Here is a 6591-nt window from a genome sequence, read left to right on the forward strand (position 1 = left end):
CACTTCAGTCAGACCTGAATTGCGACTTCTTGGGAGAAACTGGTTTGATCTGTTTGTTCTGGCTGTTTCCAGTTAATGGAATGAAGAATGTAGATTTACTTTTAGATTAGGATCAGTTTGATAAAGCAGACAAGAATGATGACATTCAAAAACCAGTAGACATGTTCTGTTGTGATGGTGCCTCCACAGTGGTGTATTTCTTGTAGTAATGGTAAATTCGATTCTTTTTACTGAATCGAGTTTGAATGAGTCACTCACCAAAATGAATCTGTTTTTTTGAGTCTTTTGAGTCACTGAGTCAGTTGCCCAGACACTGCAAAAACGTACATTTTCATTCAAACTTAATTTGTTTATCTTTTCATGTATATCCCACTGCTAAGATGAGTGATTGAAAAAAAGAAAAATAACTATTTTTATTGAGCAAAAAAATAAGATTTCAAAAGGGAACATTTATTTTATTTATTTTTAGTAAATGGTAAATGGTAAATGGACTGGTTCTTATATAGAGCTTTTCTACTCTTCTGAGCACTCAAAGCGCTTTATACAACTTGTGCATTCACACATTCAAACCCATTCGCTCAAGGACATTCTTCTAAGTGCTTTCTGACTAACATTCACACACACATTCAGACTCCGATGGATGCATCAGAGAGCAATTTGGGATTAGTATGTGTGTGTTATGAGAGTATAAGTAATGTGGATATCTAGGTTGTGGAATAAAATTCAGGCACAGGCCAGAAGGGGACAGAGGGGGAGTGCCCCCCCTGCACCCTGGTGACACACCTGCACCCCAAGCCCTGTGTGTGTGTGGGTGTGGTGGAGCAGGAAGAGGGAGGCAACTGAGGATGGAGAGGGAAGAAAGGGAGGGGCAAGTGGCCCCTCCCTTGGGCCAGCTCGCCCGCTGACCCCAATAGGCACCCCCACACTCTGGAATCCACCAGGGCAAGTGGAGGCACAGCAGCAGCAGCACCACCCAGCCCTACAGAGTCCGGGGCCGCCCACCCGACCCCGCAGCAGAGAAAACTGCACCCACCCAATCATCCAGTCTTCTCCCAGACAACACAAGACAATAGACACCCAGGTTGAGTCATTCTCCACCTCTCCAATATCTCTTCCCCACCTGCAGAGTGAGCTCCTGCAAAGAAGTAACAGCCTCCCCAACAGTTAGAGAGCCCCCTAGTTGGGCCGATGCACCAAGGTCCCCCCGCACTGGGGCTGAGCCCCCATGCACCCACCCACCCAAAACCCCGGCGACACAAAAACCAGGACCCCAGGCCCCAAGGACAGCCAGAGCCCCAGCCCGGGGACGGAGCACCCCCAGACCCCCAAGCCTCTACACCTGTCCTGGATCCACCAGGGGGCAGCCAGGCTACCAGGCCAGTAACCAACGTCCACCAGCACAGACCCTCCCCCATCTCCGCTGTACGCAGCCACAAGGAAAAAACACCATATAAGAGCCACCAGAGCACCTAACCAGTTCATGGCCACAACTCCCGTGTTAGGCCCTCCAGGGAAAACGTCCCTAGGGAATCCCCAGACGCCCTAAGGCCTTCCCTACCCCCATATCAACCCCAATAGCGAAGGCAGGACCAAACCATGACCCCCCCCACCCCCACTAGGGTATGAAGCCGATCAAAGGAGCCCAGAGGGATTGATCAAATGTGGTGGCAGAGGCTGTATCAAGACTAATGTGATCTTTTAGGTGGTTTTATATTGTTTAGAATTAAGATTAGTTTTACTTTTCCAGTTAATGAGGACCATTTTCTTGGAAATGCATAGGACCATAAAAACAATGTGGGCTGTGTTTATTTCTGTAGTGACCTCATCCAAGTTGCCCAGCAAGCACACTAAAGGGGAGGCTGGAATGTTACATTTCAGACACTTTGATAAGTCTTCACATATCTCGCGCCAAAACTTCTGAATTGGAGAACAGAACCAAAGAGCGTGGATATATATAATTGTTTGGTGTATTTGCTTGAAAGTGTGAGCAGTTGTTGGAAGACATATAGCTCATCTTGAACATCCTATGACCAGTATAGTGCACTCTATGTAATATTTTGTATTGTATTAATTGAAGACTGGGATTTCTAATTAAATGAAAGGTTTTTAAGCATATCTGAAACCAGAAGTTTTGGTCTAAGTTAACTGATAAATCTGCTTCCCATTTTGCAATAGATAGGGATATTGAGTCATCTATTTTAGAAAGTGTTCTGTATATTTTAGACAATAATTTGGGGATTTTTTGGTTAAAAAACTGTACCACACTTGGTGGTGTTTGTAATTCAGCTTCACTGGGATTAAATTTCTTTTTTACTATGTATTTAATTTGGTGATATTCCAAAAATCTTTTCTTGTTCATCCCATATTGTATAAATAGTCTTTCAAACGAAATAAAGTCTGTCCTTCCAATATATGTTCCAAGTATTTAATTCCTTTTTAACTCCAATCTGGCAAGTAGATCATATTATTGTTTTGTAATATGTCCAGATATTTCCAGATAGGTTTATGTTTGCATGGGATTAATGAAGGCTCTGTCATTTTTAGAAACTTTTGATGTTTGAGCTGATAAATGGTAGGTCTGAAATCTCTAGATTAGTACATAGTGCCTGTTCTACATTTATCCAGGGATCATCTAAGAAGGTGTGTTTTAACCCTCCTCTTGTGTTAGCTTTCTGTTATCATCTCTTATGTTAACGGGTCGGTTTTGACCCGTGAATTAAATCAGTTATAAAATACACTAAAAACAATAAGTGATCATCCAATTTGTTTCTCATCTCTTGGTTATCTTGTTAGGCTTCCTTATCCATGAAAATGTTGGTTTTAATGCTTTCGGTGTGGGCCTGTGGGTCTTTTTTTGTCACTATACCCCTCGATTTCGATTAAAAAAAATTGTAAAATTAACCTCAAGAGAATCATATTAATAAATAAAAGGTTTTTGTGTTACCTGACTATTACTGAGGGGTATAGGACACATCTCTTAAATAAATCTGTTTTATTGATTTTTTTATCATTTTAAGATTAATTACTAAAATGACATCTATGGTGTTACGGGTCAATTTCGACCCATAGATATTTACATCAAGAAAAGACAAAAAAAATGTTGTTTTTAAGCAGTAGACCTTTAATATAAACTGAAAAAAAGAAAAAGTCCACTCCTCCTTTCTTTTGGTTATAGTCGTGGGTAATTGTGGGCTTTTTATCACTTCCCAATGATACAGCTACATCTTTGTGAAGTTCCCTTTGTGAAGTTCTTGTCCGAGGTCATATCTGGTAAAAAATAAAATATTACAGCTGATATTGTGATCCTGCAGTCCAGTGGTCATATCGAGGACCACACATTTTCATTGTTTCTTCTCAGGGGTGCCACTCGCAGCTTTGACTGTGAAAATCTGTACATTCCAGCCATAGTTGGTTTTTGCATCACAGGCTTCCCAGATTTTTCTGCCGTATATTCCTGGCTTACTGGGTATGTATTGCCGGTACGGGCATTTTCCTCGAAAAGTGGACAAGACGTTCATCCACTGTCACCTCTGGCCCTGGGATGAACATCAGGGGAAGAAGCTGCACCCATCTCTCCCAGACATCCCTGATGGGAGCAAGCTTGTCAGACCTCGGTCTGGTCTCTCTGTTGTCAAATCTGAGGACTCCTGAATCAAAATGATATCAAATGTGTGAAGTGACATCGTTGCCCAGAAAATGATCAGAGGTGTCTGTGTCTTCTGGATGATAGTCCACATTGTCTTCCTCCTAGAAACCTGCCCATCTGAATCGCTATGCTGCTCTGTGTCCTCTCCTTCATTTTCACCAAAAATATGATGCAGAACTTGGCTCACTGTGAATCATCTTCTCATTTTTGTATGCTGCAAATTGTAAATGTGCACTCTGGAAGTCAAATGGCCACTCAAATGAGTGAATTCACCTCACATGTCTTGACATGTCCCGTCTTTATTTTGTTTTGTTTTTGTGCAGGTATACAGCAAAAAACACGCAAATTAAGAATCCCCTAAAGCTCATATGATTAGGAGAGGAGCTTGCTGTCAAAGTTTTAGCTGACAGTGCACTTATGATTTCAGTTTTGGCTTTAATTATTGCTTTATACTCATAATATTATACCTGGGTCAAAACCGACCCTAACAACACAAAGGTCATAATTTCAACTAGGGCATTTTATAATTTAGTGAAAATATTATTTTTTGTTTTATTTTGTAGAAATAGAGGTTCCTGACAAAGTCAAAAAGCCTTGATACAATAAACAAATGTTTGTGATTTGTTTTATGCATTTGAAATTTAAAATGGGTCGGTGCCGACCCTAACACGAGAGGAAGGTTAACCATCTAGAGATGAACTGAAAGCTGTTGGCTAAAAAGTAGTGATGAAAGTTAGGCAGATGTAGTCCTCTTTTATCCTTGGTCCTTAGTAATCTTTTTAAGCTGATACGCAGAGGTTTATCTTTCCAAAGGAATTTAGAAATATACGAGTCTAGAGATCTGAACCAATCTTGTGAAGGCTTACTTGGGATCATTGAAAGTAAATAGTTTATTTTTGGCAAGACCATCATTTTTATAGCGGCGACCCTTCCCATGAGTGATATGGGTAAACATTTCCATCTAGCCAGATCACCTTCTACTGTCTTTAAAAGTGGGATGTGGTTTAATTTAGTTAATTCTGCAAGCTTAGGAGAGATATTGATACCTAAATATTTAGTATTTCGAGATTGCAGTAGGGTAGGTGAAGAATTATGGAAGGAGTAACTAATCGGAAGAACCAACTGGAAGACCAGTTAATTTAATAATCTGAGACTCTTGAGAAAGGGTGTATCAATGCAACTACCCCAGAGAGATTGTGAGTTTTGGAGAAAAAGTAACACATCCTCCGCATAAAAGTTGATTTTATGTTCTACATTCTTGCATTTTATACCCTTAATTACTGTATTCTGTCTAATTGCTTGTGGTGGTGGTTCAATAAAAATTGCAAACAGTGAAGGGGAGAGTGGGCATCCCTGCCTGGTGCCCCTCAGGAGATAGAAGCTGGGGGATATTTGGTCATTTGTTTTGACAGAAGCTGTTGGGGAATTATATAATACTTTTCAATTCAATTTTTCAATTCAATTTTATTTATATAGTGCCAAATCACAACAAAAGTCGCCTCAAGGTGCTTTATGTTGTACCATATATTGTAACTGTAACCAGTTAATGAAAGAGGTTCCAAAACCAAATTTGTGTAAAGTTGCAAACAGAAATTTCCAGTTAACTCTGTCAAACGCTTTTTCTGCATCTAAAGAAAATATTGTATTTTTGATGTTTTTACTGTATGAGTAGTCTATCAAATTAAGTAATCTACATGTAGCTTTTATGAAACCGGTTTGGTCAGGATGAATTAAGAGGGGGGTTATTTTCTCTAGTCTCTTTGAGAGAGCTTTGCAGATTATTTTAAGGTCTACATTTATAAGGGATATTGGATGAGAGCTTGAGGGATATACAGGGTCTTTGCCTGGTTTTAACAGGAGATTAATGTTTGCAGAATTCATATTTGATGGTCTCCCCTTTTCTTTGATTTCCAACAACGTTCTTTAAAAAACTGGTGCTAGAATCGTCCAGAATTCTTTGTAGAATTCTGCAGGAAAGCCAAGACATGGAGCCTTATTATTGGGCATACTTATCAGGCTACCTGGAGTTCACCTGGCGTCAGTGGCGAATTCAGTGCCATTGCTTGAGTGTCTAATAATTTTGGAAGAGTTATGTTGTCCAAAAACTGATCAATTTCATTTTTAGATGGGTTTATTTGTGGTGAATACAACATTTTATAGAAATCCCTGAAAACGTTGTTCATTTGTTTTGGGTCATATATTGGGTTCCCAGATGAATCTCGAACAGCACATATAGTTGTGTTTTCTTTATTTATTTTTAGCTGGTGTGCTAGAAATTGACCGGATTTATTACAAGGTTCATGATTTTGTAACCGTAGTCTTTGTACGTTTGTAAGTTTTTTTTTAAATTAATTATCTCATCTAGTTTTGTTTTGCGTATTTTGTTCAATGTTTCTTAGGAATTAGGCGTTAGGGATTTGGTGGTTTATTCTAATTTCTTAACATTTTTGTTTTCTTCTTTCTTTTTATGTGATGAGAAAGAAATTTTACCTCTCATCACAGCTTTCCCTGCTTCCCATAGAACAGATGCTGATGTTCCGGGAGTGTCATTATAGCCTACATATAAATGGCAAATGGACTGGTTCTTATATAGCGCTTTTCTACTCTTTCCGAGCACTCAAAGCGCTTTATACAGCTAATTCATTTACCCCATTCACACAAGCACTTCTAAGCTTAAGTGCTAAGCATCTAACATTCGTACACATTCCCTCTCCGATGGACGCATCGGAGAGCAACATGGGGTTAGTATCTTGCCCAAGGATATTTGGCATGCAGACTGGAGCAGCCTGGGATCGAACCACCTACCTTCCAGTTAGTGGCTGATCCGCTCTGCCACCTGAGCTACAACCACCCCACAATATAGAGTCCATTTTTTTTAAGTATTTGATAAACTCTTCATCTTTGAGTGGTGATGTATTAAATCTCCAGTTCTTACTTGGCGTAGT

The sequence above is a fragment of the Neolamprologus brichardi genome, unplaced genomic scaffold, assembly GCF_056152115.1.
Source record: "Neolamprologus brichardi isolate AB-2024 unplaced genomic scaffold, ASM5615211v1 NODE_ptg000031l+_length_7269946_cov_1, whole genome shotgun sequence".
Taxonomy (NCBI): Eukaryota; Metazoa; Chordata; class Actinopteri; order Cichliformes; family Cichlidae; genus Neolamprologus; species Neolamprologus brichardi.